General features: G+C 37.1%; 1 long non-coding RNA gene across 1 annotated transcript in view; it reads left to right on the forward strand.

The window, feature by feature from the left end:
* The first annotated feature begins 513 nt into the window (after positions 1 to 513).
* Positions 514 to 21114, forward strand: part of LOC106016071 (uncharacterized) — a 68300-nt gene continuing 47699 nt past the window's right edge. Inside the window, exon 1 of the long non-coding RNA XR_003496968.3 lies at positions 514 to 649. This is a non-coding gene — a long non-coding RNA (uncharacterized lncRNA). The remainder of the gene's footprint in view (positions 650 to 21114) is intronic.

The following is a 21114-nucleotide window of genomic DNA, read 5'->3' on the forward strand; positions in this document are numbered from 1 at the left end:
GAAGACAAATGGTGTATGTGACAAAAGTTACATTGAAAGATGAAATAGTGGGCAGGAGCTGGAAAATTGATAGGCAAAGATGTATGATAACAGGAGAAAAAGATAATTGGGCACTCCCTTGTAAAGACTAAGGGAGCATTCCCTATTGGACTGGTTGAACTCCGTTTCTGAATCCTACCTTTCCTTTTAAGGCTGGCACAAAACTACATACTCCAGTGAAAGATAAGGTGTCTTGCTAATCTTTGAGAACAGCTTTTGAGTATTATCAGGATAAAATGTTAAATAAAGCTTATCAGGAATTAATTGTTATATACGATAATGCTGGTTTCAGTCTCACTATCTCAGTTTTTCTGCTTGGAATAACATATCTTTCTATCATAAAGATGCAGTAAAAATACAACAATCATTGCAAATCTCTATTGTGCTTGCAGTGCTGCGCAAAGACATGAAGAATGCTCAGCAGATTGATGATAAAAATGAAAACTCTTATTTATTTTGACTTAGAACTGTCAGATAAGATTTAATGTCAGAGTTTCTAATCAAATTTTCTACCTTTGTATTCCCCAGATTCATCTATCCTGCTGATCCCGAGGAATTATTCCACTAACCAGACAAGATCAGGATAGAACACCGACTTCAAAACTACTTGGTAATCCCAATTATTAAGTCTAGTGACAAATGTCATTAGGCTAAATTCTAGAGTTTTCTTAGTTCCTTTATATTATGTTGTGAGATAGTATATGAGCTATGCAACAAATAAAAGAAAAAAAAAAAAAAAAGGAGTTGCTGTTTGAGGGGAAAAAAGGGATAAATTTTGAAATGATATTGTTGAAGTATTTCTAATGCTTTTTTTTTTTTTTTTTTTTTTTTTTTTTTTTTTTTTCCACCACGAATGTCATTGGGTTTATTATCTCATGGTTTTATTGGGTCTGTGTGCTAGCCACTAATATAGAGGATAGTTGGTATGGTTTTTTTTTCAGACCAGGGTGTAGAATCAGAAGCCACATATAGTGTTTGCCTCCTTCCTTGACTGTAATTGTGAAGACTACTTTTTCTAGACAAAACTCATCAGCTTGAGAATTATGATTTCATGAGAATATGATGCACTTTCTGTCATGACTTTAACCTGTGCTTGGAAACTAAATCCCACTCAAAAATTAAAACTCATTCATTCTCTTTTGCATTTTATGCTTTTTCTTGGGGGGAAAAAACAACAACAAAAACAGTTTCCCTGACTTTTTGTGCTCAGCTGCATTTCCTGCTTGAAGGATGCCGGTGCTCCGGAAGGAGATGGTGTGTGAGCTGTTCATCAAGCAGAAGGAATGCTTACCAGTTGGGGCCGTAACCCGACACTGGAGACAGATGTGCTCAAGGAAAGGAAATGGGGGATGGCTCAGATTAGGTTAAACCAATTTCTCTTTTTTGAGAGAGGTTTTCCACATAAATTGCAGAGATGCATAATTTAGAATGTACCTTTTCTTTAATTTTAAACTGGAAAGAAAATTTGTTTTGTCCATGACCTTCTGGGTTTTCCTTCAGTACAATTAAAAGAATAGAATTAAAAGAATAATAATACAAAAGAAGAACATCCTCTGGTAGATTTCAGTCTTCCTCACTTCTATTGTGTATCGAGGATCAATTTAATTTAATACAATGAAAGTAATACCAGCCATGCACCTGAATACTCATGAAGTCCCTCCCAGACAAATGATGTTTTTATCAATTACATATGGAGATGTATTGGTGGGTTTCCTTTTTTTTTTTTTTTTTTTTCTTTAAAAAACATGTATATACATGAGCTTGAAGTTACATTTATTTTTCAGTTGCTTTCCAGGCTTAGCAAACAAATTTGATTCTAAGATTCATCTCAGAAATATATACTTACATTTAACAGGAAAGCAAACAGGCAAACTTTCAGGAAGCAGTGCCTCTGATCCAACCTAGAGTGACCACATGTTCTGTTTCAGCCCTGAGCAGCAACTGATCAGTCAGGTTCTTTTCTGGCATGAGTCATAATTTCAGATCTTTTTTTTTTTTTTTTTTTAAACTTAAGGAGACATTTATGTTGCCTTAAATTAATGATATTCAAGAAAAAATGCAATGCTTGTACAGCACAAGTTTCTGTAATTAATTTTTATTTGCCATTTTACATTCAAATATGTAACTGCCTTACTTATTTGGACCCTTCATGCCCTAGGATTCAGCAGGGGAAGTCTTTAAAAAGCTATTTTTCATGTTATAACGAAAACTTTCATAAGTGATCATGTAAATAAGCAGAACAAGGTTACCTTTCTGCTACAGCTTCTAACATATGCATTTAGGAAGGAGAGGCGCTTATTACAGTATTTAATACACGTTAGTGATTATGTTTGCTATGAAAAATTCAGAAAAGAAATGTAGATATATTCTTTTCCCGAACTCTTAAGTTTTAGAGGTTCACATGCGATTGGAAAATCATGATTTTTATCAAAATGTATCCATTTACTTCAGATTTCAGTAAGTTTCTCAGAGAGAAAGATTTAATTTCTTGGAGATAGTTTTCTTCATAATTGATCTTCTGTTTTGAATCGGCCGCCAGTAGCCAGATACTTTAACGTGAATTTTTATGACTATTAGAGGAGTAATTGCTTGAGAGAGATTTTCAAATGACTCTCCAGCTCTTCGCACATTTATACTTCTGACTTTGGATAGTAAATTACCTTGCAGTTTCAGTAGAATTTTTCCGTGTTGCCTGCAATTTATCATTAGGGATATGGTGTCACATAAAGCAGCTCTCCAGGAAGAAAAAGCTCATCTTCCCATAAGGGGGTCTGCTGTGGTGTTTTACTATTCTGTATAGTTGTCTTTGTTAATCTCCTATTAACCCTCTGCAACCCTAGTCACTGCCGTGGGGAAATGTGCCCTTTATGCATGAGTTTTCCCACGAGGGTTTGGACCTTTCTAGTGTAATCCTTTGAACTTTGCCTCCTGGAAAAAAGATTGCAGCTCTGTCTTGCCCATCACCAGCTAGACTGTGGTCTTTTTATAATTTTCCTGTCTGATTTGTTTCTTTATCTGCTGTGGTCAGAAAGGTTAGCCTTCCTCTTGCTCACACAACTGGTAAGAAGTGCAAAGGCAGAGAAGGTATGTATGATTTTCTGCTTTTCCAACCTTCGTGCAAGCTGAGAAGCAGGAATTCCAAGCTTATATCCAAATAAAAAATATCAACAAATGGAAAAGAACAAAGGCAAAAAAGTCAAAAGCTTTTGTTTAGGAAAATATTTAATTCCTATGTTGTTTGTCCCTTGACTGCTTTGTAGGAAATGATAATATTTTCCAGTTGCATATTATAAAGCTGTGTTTATTTCAGTGTTTTTCAGTACTTGGTTTTAATTAGGATACTAGCACTTATGTGGTAATTAGCCTCAGGTATTTTTTTTTAGCTGTTATAGGCATTGTACACTTCTAATAACAGGTTTTCCAAGGGGCAAGTTTTATGCTTACTTGTGAGACTTGTCTATACCAGCATTTATTTATTTTTAATTACATACACTGTATAATTCATTTAGTGTACAGTAGTAACACAGTCTGCCCAACTGAAAAGACAGCTCCAAAGAAGCTGTCAGTACTTAAACTGTTGCACTTAAACTGTTGCACCAGCCAGATGACCTCTTTGATCAGTGCTTGCCATGGATCTTGCACACTAATAATCCTACCATTTCTCCCCCTGCACTGATACGAAAGTGGGAAATTTTAAGGAAAAAGCCTACTACAAGACAGAGTATTGTAACCTGTCACCCCCTTCTAATCCCATAAAGTGATTACTGGCTGTACAACACCAATAGCTCTACCAAATAAGGTCCAGTCAGTTTTTTAATGGATGAGTATTATCTCTACCAATGGAAAGACCTAAGACTGAATTAGCAGGGATGATGTAGTAGAAATGTTTGTAATGCTTGGCATTAGGTTCAGGGTACAATGTAAGAATACCCCATAGAAGTTGAAGCAGATATGTTTCAACATGTCTGGCAATATTTTTGGAGGTTATTTTGCAAGTTTTCAAAAGTGATGATGATTTGTACAGTTTTTACTTCTGCAATATTGGTATGTATTAAATAATAATAATACTTTGTGAATAAAAGGTGCAGAACAAAGCTGCAAGTAAATTGAGTTTATCTTAGTGTTCACTACAAGGATTCTTGCATTAAGCACTCAAAGGAGATCTTGAGATTCCAGGCTCACCAAAATTCTGTAATCAACACTGTGTTCGCTCAGAAATAGATGAATCCAGGAAACAAAACGGCAGGGGAAAAAAAAAAAAAAAGAAACACAACACAAACAAAGCCAAACCTCAGACAAAACATGTACTTCGTGGAAAAGAGGTTACGTTAGGTTATATGCATAACTTAGGCTACTGTCAGGAAGTGCAGTTCATGAGGTGCATTGCATCACAGCACTCAGTAAACTCAGTTGAATTTGGCAATGTTTTTGTTTGCTTTTGAGTCTAGTAAATACTTTCAGCCTGCAATTTTCTACAAAATAGCCATCAAAATCTCTGTTAACAGAGACCATGAGAAACTCTTTCTTATAATGTCTGTTATTCTCTAAAGCCTATTTTACAAAAGGAGATGATGTCCTTTCCCTTTCTAACTTGTTCCTTGCTGTGCCCTTTGAATCCTTTAAAAACACAAAGGTGATGTTAGTATGGATACAGGGGTGAAGATACTAATGCATCAGATCTGCAGAATCTGCTTCTTTTTGAATCATTCTTCATCTAGGAGGTAATTGCTTCTGTGCGCTTGTGTGTCTAGTTCTTCCTAATTTTGGGACCAGTGATGGTAATATGCATATTCAGTACTTGATTGATAGTTTAGGTAGTAGCATTGGCATTACATTTCAGATTGGATGAGAGACGTAAGAGTATGTAGCAGGATGAATATATCCTAGCAAATATGTTAGTTGATCAATTTCAGCTTTTTTCCTTCAAGCTGATACAAATATATGTATGTATACAGGGCCAAGGAATAATTAACAACTTCCTCAAATTTCATAACTATGTAAGCTTGTCTAAAGAATCTTTGATTTCTTTTAGCTTTGATTAGTGGACTGATTGATACTGTTGTGTTGCTCAATTGTAAGAGGTTGTGTAAGACAGTTGTATTTGTTGTTTTTTTTTTTTATACGCTTAGTTTCTCACAAAAAATAAACTTGATGGAAATGCTCATGAAAATAACTATGTATTATTTAAGTGCTTTTAAGAAGAGCTATACGCTGAAAAAGTGGAAAGTAATTGTAGAAGTATGTCCCACTGAGGTTTAACTTTTAGTGCACCTCTGAAAGCTGGCCTTCACATTTGGGTGCTATTTTGCATATATATGCATATTTAAGGTACTTCTTGCCTTTTTTTTTTTTTTTTCTCTTCAGTGAGCCACTAAGGTAAGGAGTGGATAGGTAGCAGTGGACTTACAGGATATAATGTGATTTGCACCTTTGTAGTTAAGATAATAAATTGGCTTAACAGTTTTCCATCATGATACGTGCTGGGAGGAAAAATACCAACATGACCGTCATAGCTCAAGCACATATTACAGCTGATAGGTAGTAAAGCACAGTTTTACTTTCTGCAGTGAGCAAATTAAATAGGGAAAGCAGTAAGACTCCTCTGGCTAGCTCAGAGCCCTTCTGTGTTCAGCGGGCGTGAAGGTTGCTGCACAATGTTCTGGCTGCCACAGCTGCCTGGGGCCCTTGCCCTTGCCTTACTTAGTTTTAGGTTAAACTGTCTTCAGAAGTCTCCAGGGAGCTGCCATTGCAACAGACAGGATTAATGGGATGCAGGAATCCAGGCTTGTTTCTGTCAAGGAAGTGGAGTGGGCAGGGAAGTGGCAGAGGCAGCTATCAGTAGTTTGGCCATTTCTGCACTGTGTGCCTCTCCAGCTGCCTCACAGGGGCTTAGTAACTTTCCCTCTCCCCTGTTCCCCCTTGTGTTGTCGCACTGCTACAAGGCTGCCATGGCAAAGATCCACTGAACGTACTATTACACAACATCATCCTTGCAAAGCCATCTTTTGAAGAATTTTGACCCTGGGTTCAATATGGCTGCAATCACTTGCAGTATTTGTTTCCCTTTTATAGTTTTTATAATGAAAGAAAGAAACCTCAAGTGTTTGCACTTCTGTCTCATGTTCTAGATGGAGATTGCATTCACAGACTTGTTCCTTATCTTCAGAAGATTTCAGTGATTTCCAGCGCTGACAGCCCGGGGAGCTCTCAGCACTGATACTGCAGAAGTTGGGAGCTGCCAGTCTGCACTTCATAGATGGAGCCTTGGAGGCGCTGGGCTTTATTTGCTTGTGCTGCACTGGCCTCTTGGTGTCCCAGCTGTTTGAGTGGAGGTGGGAAGAGTTGTGGGCCATCACTGGCCAGGCCTTTCTTGCAGCCTTTTTCTAGTTGTTTTCACTCTCAGGAGCAGTCAAGATGGGAAATGCCAGCTGGATTAAATGTTTTATGCCAGCAGCATCTTGGTCTTTCTGGAGGAGCCCACTGACTTCCCATCATGGAGGTGTGCTTTTCACACCATGTGGGAAGAATACTGTGGCCTGAAGATTGGGAGCAGCTGAGAACAGGTTATGAGCTCCACCGGCTGTTCTGGCAGACAGAAAACAGCCTGCAGATTGTAGCCCAGACAACCTGAAGGCTCTTTTTCAACTGGAGACCACAGTTCAGAATGGATTTACAGAATGAGCTTCGGTGGTGCTCTTCACAAGACCGTGTGATCACTGCAGTGCTTTACCTATACCAGGTTCAGGTGTGTGAGCTCAAGTAACCGCAGCTTTGCAGCTGTGAGGATGAAATAGCCATGCTCCTGTGTATTTGCTCAAGTCCTCTGATGCGTTTATGACCTGTGCTTAGGGCTGTGCTGCCATGGTGACAGAGAAGCCCATCCTGAGCTCACTGATTTAAGACCATCATTGAATTGGCACTAACTTCATCCTGATTAAACAACATGAAAAGCTGTGTATTTAGAGAGTTAAATAAATTATATGAGGGCTTTATACACATGTGTTAATGTAAGTACATTGTACGTGAAGATCACCAACCATGGCTTTTATTCTTCTGAATTGTCTATTGACCATCACCAGCATGTAGCAGAATAATTAGCCCATGATCCATTCCTATATGATAATTCATAGAGTTTCTATATGAATTATCTGACTAACATCAGGTTTTCATGACTTTAAACACAACACTAGATGTATCAAATCTGTTTTACAATGCAAACAGAAATCATCAAATTTCAAAGGCATCAACCAAACATGCCATTCTTTGTCACAGTTTTTAAAGAATAGTGTGCATTTACTAGGACTTCTTATTTTAATCTCAACAGCCAGAAACTCATTTTATGGCTTTATTAACAAAGGTAATACTGTATAATTTCCTCAGTATGCACCAGGTATAACTGACTTGTTAAAGTCATGTTTATACTGCAGAAATACTTCTTTCACTTCGGCTTGTCATAAAAGATCTAAGAGGAACCCAAGTAGAAGGTTGAGGCTTATTAGATTCTAAAATAAGCTTCAGTGACTTAGAGTGTCAAACTTGCAGAAATGTGACTACACTTTTATGTAGAATTTTCCTACAGGTTGTACAGATTTTGAGCAGAATTTAGCAGCTTACTGCTAGCTGGTTGAAATACATTATTTTCAGTGTTCGTTACACTTGTTACACATTAACTAACAGTGTGCTAACAGCTAAGCAAATGTTTGGCAACTGATTAAGAACTTAAAATGAGGTCGTAACATACCAAGAGGTTTTGAGGGCTTACAATTCCTGTGTGTCTCAGTGAATATTGTAGCTACTAAGCATTCTTCACAGCTTGTAGGCTCTGATGCAGCAGTGCAATTGAATGTATGCCTATCTTTAGCCAATAATCAGATCTGTCAGCTCCACTAAGACTTAAAATCAGCTCCATTTGCTTAAAATTAGGTAAAGCAATGAACACTTTGCTGGGCCAAAGTGTCATGGAATAACTAAGTGGGTATTCAGAAAGTTTTAGTGTGACCAGCTGGAAGACTGTTGAAAACATCTGTATCCAGTATGCTAAGCTGCTGCTCTTTAGTTTAAGGGATCAGCAACAGCAACTGATTTCCTCTATGAAAAGTGTTGTTTTCTGTTTGATTGCCACTCGTGAGAAGTTCATAAATACATTTGATGTACTCTTGTTTTATCCTTGTCTAGATAAATGCATGCATCACATCCTTATGGTTGAGGTAATGCATACAGAACCAGGAAAGTGATGATGTTAGGCCAATAGGCATATTTATTACCATGACAAGTTTAATTAAAAGCCACTTATTCCCCTGCCCCAGCCTGATAATTCAGGGGGGATAGTTTATATTCACCTCACATTGTCTCTAGTAGTTTGGGTATAATTTGGACCAATGGATTGATGGCATTGCAGTAGCCACTAACTGAAGTGGTACGGTAAGCAGAAATGTGTAGAAGAAAAGAATTACTTTCTTCAGTGAGATAGGGAAAATATCTTGTGATGTATTTCATTGTAAGTAGGGAAGAAGATCTCAAAGTCTTTGCATTTTACTCTGAAAAATTGATGACCAATACTTAATGTTGAACAAATTGTAAAAAAAAATGAAAATGTGAGTTATTTGGACATTCCTATGAGGTCCCTCTCCTTGTGAGTGATAGATGCCCCTAAGTAATACTGGTATAAAACCTGGAAAAGGAAAAGTATTTTCTTGAGTCTTAGTTGAAATGCTGTTGGTTTATTCAGAGTTTCACTATCTCATTGGTTATCAAACAGGAAATCCTGACTTTGCTTTGCTGCCCCTGAAAGGCAGTCTTATCAACCAGCCATTCTTTACATTTGGCTCACCTAAGGTTCTTCCACTTGTAGTATCTCACAAAGCGATTAGCTCTGAAAGAAGCAGGTGGAGCCAGCCTGTGTTTAGCACTCTTAAACATGGTTGGATATTTTATGTGTGTGAAGACAGAAGAGATTAATCTCAACTCACAGCGGCTGATAAAAAAGTGGCCTGGTTTCCAGTTTGCTCAGGATTCCACTTACAGAAAATACAATCCCCGCACAGAAGGGACCTTGCCTTCAGTTATGTCAGAATAGTGTTTAGCAGTGCTATCAGCTTTATCAGAATGGTAGGCATACAAAACTCAGTTCAAGAATTAAACGTCTTCAACTGCAATGACTTTGGAAATGTGCTGTTTGTCTTTAATTTTTTGAGAGTTTTGTTTGTTTTTGTGAAGAAAAAAAGAATTGTCTTCAGTGAAGGGTTCTTTTTTGTAGATTTTGTTAGAAATCATCTTTCAGTGAAGACACAGAAGAGCAGAAAAAATTAAAATCTCCTTTGACTTAAAAATACTGCTTACCAACAAAATAATTTAAAAGAAAACACCCAGCTACCATTTCTTATAACTGACTTCTCCCAGGTTCAATATGCACATGTAATGCCATATTGACAGCTGTGATGTACTGCAGCTTTGAAGGACCAAGATGTAGCTAAATTCTCGTAATAATTTGGTGTGGGGGGGTTATTAGGTGTATTTTGATATTTTTTAGTTGATTGTAGCTATGATTCATATATAAAGGCCAGTAGAAACAGAAATTAATCAAATGATCATATTGATTTGTATGATACATATGATGAATTAGATCATATAAACTTTTATTCACTGATTGTTGTACAGCTATCCCCATCTTTGAAGGAAGATTTGGAAACATTTGGAGAATTGTGATTTTTAACAATAAACACCTGTTTTATTTGATGCTTCTAAATTTAAAAGAATCTTACTTCTCTAAGATGACATAGCTGTTTACCCATTAACTGGGCATCTAAGATCAAGTTCATGACAAATTCTCACAGCAAAATTGCTCATTTGACTTCTTTTTTTTTTTCTTCTTCTTGATTTTTGCCCTATCTAGCCTTAACCCCGTGGATATATGTGGGTTACAGAATGAATTTGCTTCTGCTTTCAGTTTATCCTGTGCATGTTTCTAGGCGATGAAAAGAGATCTTTTGAAAATTTCTTGCTCCTTTCTTTTTTGTTAAGCGATCAAATGCACACCCCAATGCTGACAGAATGCTTTTGTGTCCCTGGCATGGACACAGAATTTATACAGCCTTATAAATCTTGGCTTTATGGGACTATGTGTCTTACAAACTAGATGAAGAGTGTTCCTTTTGCATTGGGTTTGTTAATGCTGAAGAACAATGATATTGTCTTCCTCTAATCTCTTGTCTACCCTTTGGTAAAAAAGATTTAATAGATTAATCACATGCATACCAAATATCTTCACTTTCAAAGTCAGTGCAAGCTGACACCTGTATTGTCTTGAATTAAAAATAAGACAGTGTTTCAGAGAAAAGAAATAAGGGGGAAAAGCTTGGTAGCATAACTTATAAAGAAAGTTGTATTGTGTTTAACAGTAAACTTTGAAAGGTCTTGGCAGTGTTTATGTTTGTAAATGTCAGAGAAATTATAGACAGTTATCCTTAAGGTAAATATATATATAGACAATTACATTTTCTAAAAACATTTAAGAGCTTTTTAGAAACATTTCTGTTTGTTTATTTTTGATTTTGTATCAAGGGGAGCCTAAATTTCTAATACTTTGATTTTTTTTTCTTCCCAAAATTGGATATAGTTTTCAAATTTTGATTTTACCTGGATGGATCAATTTAGGTCATCCTCATTGGAGAAAAAGTCTATCCAAATCAAAATATACTTGTTCTCTATTTTGGGGAAGAACTAGAAGAACTGGGGCATCCACTTGCTTTAGCTCTATATAAAAACTTTATTCATCTACAATTAACTTTGTCTGACAAACCAGGGGATCCCAGCATCGCATATGGAAGATAGCAGCCCAGTTAATCAAGGACAACTCTTCTCTATTCAATACATGTCACCTTATTTAAAAAAAAAAAAAAGAAAAGAAAAAAAAGATTTAACCTTATTGTTTGGCAGAAATTGACCTCTGAACACCTAACCATCAAGACACATAGTAAAAGACCTTTCTAATATTCTTTATTGAATCATCCACAAACTGCCAGAGGTGAGCTACCTGGCACATCCCCTCAACCCCCAGCTCAAAATTAAAAAAAATAATAAAAAAAAGTATCTGCTATTACAGTGTAAATTGAAGGTTAGGAAGAAATAAAAACATTAAACTGGGTATTCTAACAAAACATGTAAAAGAAGCAAGGCTTTTATTAGAATCAAACAAACAGACAAAAATCAACAACAACAATAAAAAAATAGGAAGTGTTGGAAGTGTTTAAGTTCAATCTGTCAATAAATCTTTCATGAATATTTATTTAAAAATAGATATTTGTTTTCATTTTTTCAGTCATATTTTAAAAATAAGCTTGCTACAATACTGTTTCAGTTTTGATTGCTCTCACACCTGGAGAATGTGTTAATTTGCTGTGGTCCTCATTTATACACAGGAGTTGTGCTGACAATTCATCTACATCCTGCTGTAAATTGGCACTACTCCTTTATATAACAATAACAGATGATTTAATGTTTTCTCATAGCAGCTTAAGGCTGATTGGCTACTACTTGATGTAATTTAATGTACTTTGCTTTTCATTAGGCTTTGGTTTTGTCCCAGTTGCTAGCCCTTGGCTATGCAAACTCAGAAATTGTCTCTTTAGGAGAGGTACCAGTTGTCACAGCAACCCTGCTTACTAACATAGCAGTGGTCCATCTAGTCACGCAGTCATCAGAAGTTAATCCTTGCTCAGGAAGAAGCAGGAAAGAAGCAATCGATTGATATTAGCTGTACAGGCACCACAATGCCTGTGGGTCAGGGCCTCTTGCTGTAGGCACTGCACAGAACCGAAGCTGGAGCCACCCTAAAACCCACTGTGTAAGTACAGCCTTATTGTGGCTGGGTATGGTCTTAAGGCAACATGTAGAGGGAGAGTTTCTCTCTTTATTTTTATATATGTTATATGTGTGTGTATATATATATATAAATATATATATATATTATTTTAACCCATTCTTTGAGAAAAACAGATGAGTTTTCAGGCACATCGGCCCTACTTCAGGTCTACAATAGAAATCAAAATGTTCAGTATTAGGAATGCAGTAGAAATATTGGTTTTATACCACATTAAAATTTCCCCATACATTTTATGATCATCTAATTGTTTTGGATTTTAGTCTCTGTCCCACAAGAACTAATGATCTTCAATTCTCTCCTGTTACCAATAACCTTTTTTTATACCTATTCCAACTTTTTTATTCTCTGATTGTCTAATTCATTGACATGATTAATATAAGTTTAAAGGAAATTATTCTCAGTCTGATTTCTGATTCAAACATGCCATAAAGCTGTCTGTTTTTCCCATATATATGTATCAGCCTAATAAAAGGTATCATCCTTGCCTAAATCCTAATCTTTTTATAAGGGAAGTGTAAGAAACTGCAGACAGATGATAAAACAATATCAGGAGGTTTAAAGGACAGTGACTACTTATCTGTTTGTTTTTTTTTTTTTTTTTTTTTTTTTTCCTGTCAATTTTCAACCTTCTCAATGTGTTTTGGGTGAAAAATGCAACAAAACTAGATTCTGTGTTTTGCCAGTGAAAGTTTGTTTTAAATAGCATGAGTTATAGCTCTCAAAGCACCAACAGTTTGTCTGGCATTTTCTAAAACAAATGTAAACAAAGACAGTGATTTCTGTATCATTAGTCCTGTTAAGTAACTACAATGCCTTAAAATGGTGCATTACAAATTAGAGCACCTGCATTCATGACTATCAGGGCACGTTTGCTGTGGTATAGCAATTATGTAAGCCCTATCAAAGACAGATGAAGAGATTTTTATTCTATGATAAAAATAATTTGGATCAAGAGCTCTTGACAAGGTCACAATTCCTGTTTTTATTAAGCAGCCCCTTTATTTATATATTTTATATAAATATAGTATATTTATATTAAAAAAACTATATATTATTTATAGGCTTTTACTGCTGAATCTTGCAGTACAGCTCCTAGGTTTACTCGTAAGATGCACTGTTCATCTGTAAGTAAATGAGATCACACAGAGGCAGCTGTAAGGACCAGGATGGGTGGCTGCAGCCATGGCACACAGGACTGACTGCCCAGACATCTTGTCCTTCATGCTGGTCCTTCTTCAGGAGCTGCTTAAGCACCTTGAGCTAGAAATGCCCTCAGGAAAAGAGGTAGGGGAATTCAAGCTTCCCTGGCTTCCAGACCACGGAATCCTCAGTTAAACAGATAAGGGCTTTTCCTAATCTACCATCACTATCTCTGTCTGATGTCTTCCATTTTACTGTTTTGTTTTGATACCCCCGCCCCCCCCCCCCCCCCCCCCCCCCGCCCATCATGCTCCCCTGCCTCCTTCATTCTCCTCAGGAGTTGTCTGTTTTGCTAGCTCTTTCTGAACAACTCCCTAACAGCTAATGCCAGCTCAGCTTTTTACCCTGCATCATCCTGTGATGCATAGGGCATCACTCTGTGGCTCATATCCTGAAAGCAGTATAGCTTGGGTTATACTGGCTCTGCTTTCAAGTGAATAAACCTTACCACTCAGCCATGTGGACGTGACCTCACTGCTTTTAGTTCAAGAGCTTGCTTGATCATACCTGGGCTGGATACTTCTGTGTGGTGCTCCACAGTGCAGGGCAAACTTACTTTTAGCTGCAGAGATCATGTTCTATCCTTCAGACTTTTCTCAGCTGCTGTCACTTAGATTCATTCCCCCTGAATGTCATCGTAAAGAACACTGTTACCCTTCTAATGTGGCTGCAGCTTTATCAGCAGAGAAATATTTTCTACTGACTTTGCTGTTTCTCTATACTGTAAGGTAGCTATTTTGATAAAAAGAGACATGATCAATCAAAATGAAATGTAGTGGTAAAGTTTGGGCTAGATGTTGGTAAATTTTTGCAGTATCTGCTGAACAACTTTCTAAGCAACTCTTGTAAAATGATGTCTAAGTATCTGAGATAATCAAAATTATGGCAAAAACAACTTTATAAAGCAGCCTTGTAGTCATTGTCCATGCCAATTAACAAAATGCTTTCTCCAAAACTATTTTTCAAATAGGATGTAAATTTGTAGCTGTTCCCTGAGCAGTTCTGTGTGTTTGGTTGTATATTTTAAGTTTTAGCTGTTTTTGATACCCTTTAAGCATAAGAATCTTACTTGATCATGGCTGTCTGATAGGACAAAAATTGTGAGAGCATTTTTACCATTGCCTGGACTTCAGGTTACTCAGATTGGAATGCATACAATTCCATCTCTTCTGTATTTTATGTGATTGGAGAGATGCCTAAAATGTTCTGGATGCTTTTGTTCCTAGTCCACACAACTCACATCAGTCTGTTGGTCAGTACAAAAGAGGAGTGGAAGCTTGACATCATAGGGATAGATATAAAATCCATATTTCTCCAGTCAAATAGTTTCAAATCTTTTCATATAAGGTTGAGGAGTCCAAGGAATCCTTATCAGTGACCCAATGAAAGAAGAACAGCCCTAATGTCTGTCTGAAGTCCATTATACAGGACTAAAATGACTGAAATACTTTAAGGAGATGAAAAATATCAAAAAAATTGTCATTCACTTTGTTGCAAGATGAGCAAAGGAAAGTAAAATATCATCTAGTAATGGTGTATTAGAAGGCCTAGAATGCTGGTGACAGTTTTTTCTTGGTGGATTAATCAGTATGCAAACAAATCAAAGTATCAAGTGAATATAAACTTCACAATAATTTGTTGTTTCTTATTACATGTGAATATGAAAGGTGAAATTCACCAGAAGTGTTGACATAGGAGTAATTGCATTAAGTTAAAAGATGTGTTGGTAGCCTCATATTATAATTTTCTCTAATTGTATTTAGTGAGGACTTCCAGCTCATTGCCTTAAAGGTGGTCTGAAAAGTAGATTTTAGGAACAACTATTGAAAATTATGGTCTGCACCAGCAGTAAAACTGAGTTAAATGAAACAGTTTTGTTTTCCATTTTATTATTATTTTTTTTTCCTTCCTGGTAATTGTATTTTAAATGCACCATACATTGTATATTTAAAAAGGAAGCTGTCAGATACAGGCTGTCCTAGATAGAAATGTTCATATAGAAAATACCTGAAAACAAATACAAACAATTATTTCATACATACTTCATTTCTATTACGCTATTTGGAATATGGTTAGGTGTAGCTCTTAGCTGCCATGTTAGAGTATCTGTAGGTGGCAGATTTTAAACATGTAGCAAGAGTGTCCTGAATGGTCCTGTGAGTAAAAAAGTTATCACAACAGTCATTACTGGTAAATTATGTGTTTTAATAAAGCAGCTGCACAGATCAAATTACTTGTCAAATTCTTGTATTTGTAATGCTGGGGACCAAAGGGAGTTAGCTATGTTTTTATGTTTTTCAAAATCCTTAGTATCAAGCTGTCAAATACTATAATTCATTTTTATTTCTGTATTCTATTCTTATAAAACACTCTGATTTCTAACCATAACTTAGAGCATGAGAAGAAGTCACTCTTGTGTGAAATTGAAAATTTCCACAAATGATGAAGTTGGCACTCAGTGCAGAGAGGAGATACAATGGACAAGGTGTTTGATATCAAAAGCATTGTAAAAGCTTTCAGTGTTGCCTGAAAGGCTGTGTAGATTCAGAATGAGTCTTAAATGGTCATATTAGTATAACAGGTTCTTGTGAGTGAGGCTTTAGATCCTAAGCATCCATGTGGCAAAAAAGTGAGTGAACAACTTATTGCAAATAACATATCACTAATGCTGGGATTTTTTCTGTGGTTGCTAATACTTTTGTTATTTGACCAAGGGACTTTAAAGAACGTACTTTATTTGCTTGAAAATTCTCAAGTATTTTATTTATGTATGGAAACAGGATTAAATTCAGCCAGTTATGCTATGGTTACAGGTTGGAGCAACAAATTGTGCTGGCAAGTTGTTGGATGAGCCTTACTGCTCTTGTAAAAAACCAATTGTCTGTTTGACAGTTCATGAAGAATTTTCGTCTTGACTGGGAAGCAGTTGTTTTACTCATGTGAAATGAGTAAGATGACAACAGAAAAATCTAAAGCTGATCCGTATTACCCTACAGCAGTATTTTTATAAAAGATATACAAGGGAAATTAAGTATTTTTGTCTTAGAAAGGCTTAAGTTTCACCTTGGAAGCTGAAGAGTCTTCTGATAGATATCTCTTGAACTTTTCTCTCACATAAGTAAAGGCTTTGTCAAGTCACCTTCACACCTGCCAGCTCCTAAAAGTTTATTTCATGAGAAGGTCATGAGTGGTCAGCTTGTCTGTTTAATTCATATTGATAAATTCCAACCTCCACTGACCCTCCCCAAGCAAAGACCTTGATATGCAGAACCTTTCAGCCATGCAATGCAATAGCTGCTGCTATCTGCATGATAAAAGAGATTGTTTTCCAGAGCTAACAGGTTTCATACTGGATGAGGATAACCTCGTCACAACATGTGATTAGATAAAACTTCTCCTTTGAGAATGCTTTTTAGTGAATAGTGCCTAACTCCATCTCCTACTGTGCAAACTGAGTGATAAGGTTAGTAGAAATTGTCTGCCATGGCTAGGCGTGTATTAAACTGTATGTCCCACGGATAGTTTATCTGGCACGGAAACAACTTGGCACTGAACAACCTGCACTCACACTGCCAAGTTCACCATCCAAACCAGAATGGCTGCACCGAGGCTGCAGTCTCAGACTCTTGCCACTTTCCATAAAACACCTGGATATTGTTGGGGAATAATAGCACAGGCCAGAAGTGTGACAGAGTCCATGCTAACAGGGTAATGATATAGGGCAGTTCCTGTTCAATTTACTACTATCCTTGTTTGGACAGTGCTCTCAGACATGTGGCCTGGTATTTGGGTGGTCCTGTGGGGAGCCAGGAGACGGACTTCATGATGCTTGGGGGTCCCTTCCAGCTGAGGATATTGTGTGATTCTATGATGGAGCCCACTTGTTGTTGTTAAATAGCTTCTATGTTCCCCTGTTAGGGAACTTTGTGACCATAGAGACTGCAGGGCCAATATTAAAAAACAAAAACAACCACTAGTGTTCCTAGGTTTTAATGTTTTGAATGCAACAAATGAAGTGCAGCAACAACAACAATAAACAAAAGAACCCAAGCCCATAGACAACAACACACCAGAAAATTCCTATCAATCAGGCACATTTAACATTAAAAGTTAAAGTTTTTAGGTCTGTTGTCACCAGCATATGCTGGCTTGTCTTGTAGACCTCTCAGTCTATGTGTCTGGCCTGCATGTAATATAATATTCTCCAAGATGTTCAGTTTTTTTGTTTGTTTTGTTTTTGTTCTAAGGCAATTTCTGGTAGCTCTGAGTGAGGAGTGATAGTCTCTGTGAACTGCAATGTGGCTTTTGACAAACTCAGAAAAGAAAAAAGGAATTTGGGCCACCTTAGAGCTTCAGTGAGCTGTGAGTTGAATGATACTGTTATGTCCTCTTGAGTGTATTGGCATCTTGAAATGGTGGCTCAGATGCCTCTTAACATCTTCGTTTAAGTGTATGGTTTGTAATTTACCTGAAAGGAAGAATGTAAGTAGAACTGGCATTTTGGTATAAGCCATGTTCATGTGTTCTGGAATACATGGACATAAAAAGAAGTTGGAGTCTAGTAGTGGTCTTCTGTAACACAAGAAGCTCATTTTTTTCACCTTGCAGCATGTAAACAAATGAAAAGATGTTGGGAATGCTGAAAAATGAGGGACAGAAACATTAGATGAACATACACAATATGTAGTGCAGAATTTATACCTACGTACATCATATTAACAGGACAATTTGGCCATATCCCCAGAATGAATTCCACACTCCTGTGGTCACTATTCAGGGGCTGAAAGATAAATAAATAAATCACTGTAATCTCAAAATTCATTATCATTATTATTATTATTACTATATTTTAATGTTTATTAATATTCTATTTTGTAATGAAATATAAGTTTTTGTTTGTTTGTTTTTAATTTCAGCTTTTCATATGCCCCACACAGCTGTCCTGTAAAGCAGGAAATTTATTAGTGCATTGGGAGAAATTGCTGAATAAAATCCAACTTCATTTGATTTCAATGATGAATAAATACAATGTCATTGGATTTCTAGTATACAGAAGACAAGTATTCATAGGACACAGGTTGACAACGAAGTCCATTAGTCTGCTAATGCAAAGGACACAAACCTAACAAATTGTTGGTGGACTTGAACAATCCCATTACGTAGGCTGGTATTACTGAGCAGGAGCTTATTAGGTGTTTCTTCAATTCAGTAATAAATACAAAGCATAAACAGAAAGTCGTGTTGCTGAAGAGTGCTCAGTATTGTCAACTCTTTTTATTTGTTAATGAGGTTCAGAAAAGGCAAAAAAAGTTTTAACTATTTATATTACCATCAATGCTTTTTGCCAAAACCTTAATCAAAAAAACAAAAACAACAACAACAACAAAAAAACCAGCTTTCCATTAAATTATGTTAGTATTATATGAAAGTTTTATTATATCAGGATCCTAAATTTACTGCCAGTAGAAAGAGGTGAATCTGGAGATGGTGATAATAGACAGAACAACAACAACAGATAGATGTGCAAATACAGTGCAATTCATTTGCATTTGCTTCTGTGCATTTGCTTTTTTCCTCAATAAGGGAAAAGATGCTTTTTAGCATCTTTTCCTATGAACAGCCCAGGCTGGATGAAATATGTAGGTAAATGGCAATGTGGCACTGTTCCATGCTAACACGCAGATGTAGAGGAATAAGCTCTGTAGTTTCATACCCGTACAACAACACTTTACATTCTAAAAGTTACTTCTAGCCTCACTTCCTGGGCCAGATGGAGAACTTGTCTGCAGTAATCTGCAGGTCTCATCCTACCTGTTTGCTCAGGGATGTTTCATGAAAAAACGTGAAGGAATGAAGGGCAGGGCCGGTGTGTATCTATCTTATATTTTTTTGAGTCAGTTCACTACATGGACACATGTAGCTTTTGAATATCCCTAAGGCGAAAGACTCCACAACCTGCAAGTCTGTCTGTGCAGCCTGTACCCTCATCATCAAAAAGCCCCAGTGAGGATCCTGGCTTAGTGAAATATTCTAATCTCTCTTTACTCCCCATATTCATATAAATTACCTGTTTCTGAGTCCCTTCCTTAGGAAATACCTTTCTTATCAACTTTCCCTCCCTCTCCTTCTCTTCCCTTCTTTTCCCTCCCCTCTACTACTTCTTCCTGTTAAAGATACCAGCTCTATTTCCATTCAGATACGTACTGATACACATCTAGACTCTTGAGTGATTCTTCTCAACTTGCCTTTAGCTTTGAAATCTTTTATTTCTGTAGAAAAGCTTGAGTTACCAAAAACTCAACTAATTCTTCTAGCTGTACCATTAGTCCTATAAATATCTACTTTCTACATGTTTATGTTGTCTGAAACAGTGGCAACCATTGCCTGGCACAGCTCCCAAAACAGAACTGGTACAAGTATTGTTCCGTCAAATGCACTGTCAAAAATGGAAATCCATGTTAAACACTGTAGATATCAATACTGTAATTTTGAATCTAAATCAGAAAGTGTTTCAGTAACCAGTGAAGACCAGAATATTTTCCTGGTTTTGGAGCTGTCAGAATTACTGAGTTAATATTCGAGTGTGTCCTTAGCAAGAAGGGCAGTCAGACATGAACTTGCTTTAAACAAGTAAGTGAGAAGTTTTGGTAATAAACTGATGTGTGAATATCAGTATTGGTACAACTTATCTGTTTCTGATATATAAGCACTGTGAGGTGTAAGTATGCCCATGTGATAGTGTGCTATTCAGCACTGCTTCAGACCTTTGCTCTCCTACGTGCCCTCTCTCTTCTCTTGTTCCTGTTAAACTTTTCCTAGCTCCGTGTAGTTTCTCTCTAAGCTTCAGTACAACCTACTCAGTCTGTCCCGACCTGAGTAATGTTGTGAAATAATAAATAAGCCAAACATTCCTCTTCAGCCTATTGTCATTCTTGCCCTTCCCAAGCTGTCCAATTTCTGCTGAAAATAACATTTTTACTCTGCCTTCAACACTCTTATCTCCTTGCATTATGTATTAATCATCTTTATTATCAGCTTATTTAGTGCTGTAAAAACTGTTCCCACTGAAGTTAAATGCTATTTGTTCTTTTTTTCTATTTTCTATTTTATGTTTTATTTTATTTATTTTTTTAGTTTGTGGAAAAATGCAACTTTCAGCAAGTTTAAACGAAGCTCAGTTTCCAGGTGTGTCTTACCACCCACATTACACTGCTGAGTTCTTTTGCCAGAGAGGACCACAGAACCCTGTAATAATGCATATTCAGGAGGATCTTTGCTCTGGAGCTTTCTGTGGGTTGTTTTTTTTTTTTTTTTTTCTCCCTCACTACTACTTGTTATAATACTAACCAGAGTGTCAGGCAGCATATGTTGCTGATGCAGTGGCAGCAGGGCTGACCCCTTTGCTTCATTCAGTGGTGCTGGCAGGCCACCAGCGTGCTCCCTCAGGAGCTGCAGGGCAGGGAAGTCAAACCTGAGCTGGATGAACGCTGGAATTCACTGAAGCGCCTCAGTTCCAGGAGCTAAAAGATAGAGCTGCTTTATTAAGAAAGGGTGACTTCAAGAGAACTCCGTCAAATAAATCTAAAGGGTTGAAGTCGGCTTGCTACTGGAATTCGTTGGATACCTTGTCTTTGGGAGGTGGAAGTCACTGCTGCCTAGCCAGAGCTTTGAAACGAGGAAAATCTAAGGTGGAAAGCTCTGACAAGAATTAATTAAGAAATATTTTTGGTTTCATTTTGAGCTGGGCCTGGTGGTTTTTGCTCAGTTCTGCTTTGTTACATCCTGTTTAGGATCCTTTGGGAAGGGGAAGGAATTTGGTAGGGCTTAGCTGTAGTGGCAGGCTGTCACAGCAGCTGGTTATGCTGGAGGTAACTGGTAACCACCGACTGGCTCTGGGGAAGGGCAGGTGAGGGGAGTAGGAGCACAGCGGGCCACAGAAGGTGTTGTAAAGGTTGGCTTACCACAGGCGGTTGCTTCAAGGTCCCCGGCCAGCT

Source organism: Anas platyrhynchos, chromosome 4 (assembly GCF_047663525.1).
Source record: "Anas platyrhynchos isolate ZD024472 breed Pekin duck chromosome 4, IASCAAS_PekinDuck_T2T, whole genome shotgun sequence".
NCBI lineage: Eukaryota > Metazoa > Chordata > Aves > Anseriformes > Anatidae > Anas > Anas platyrhynchos.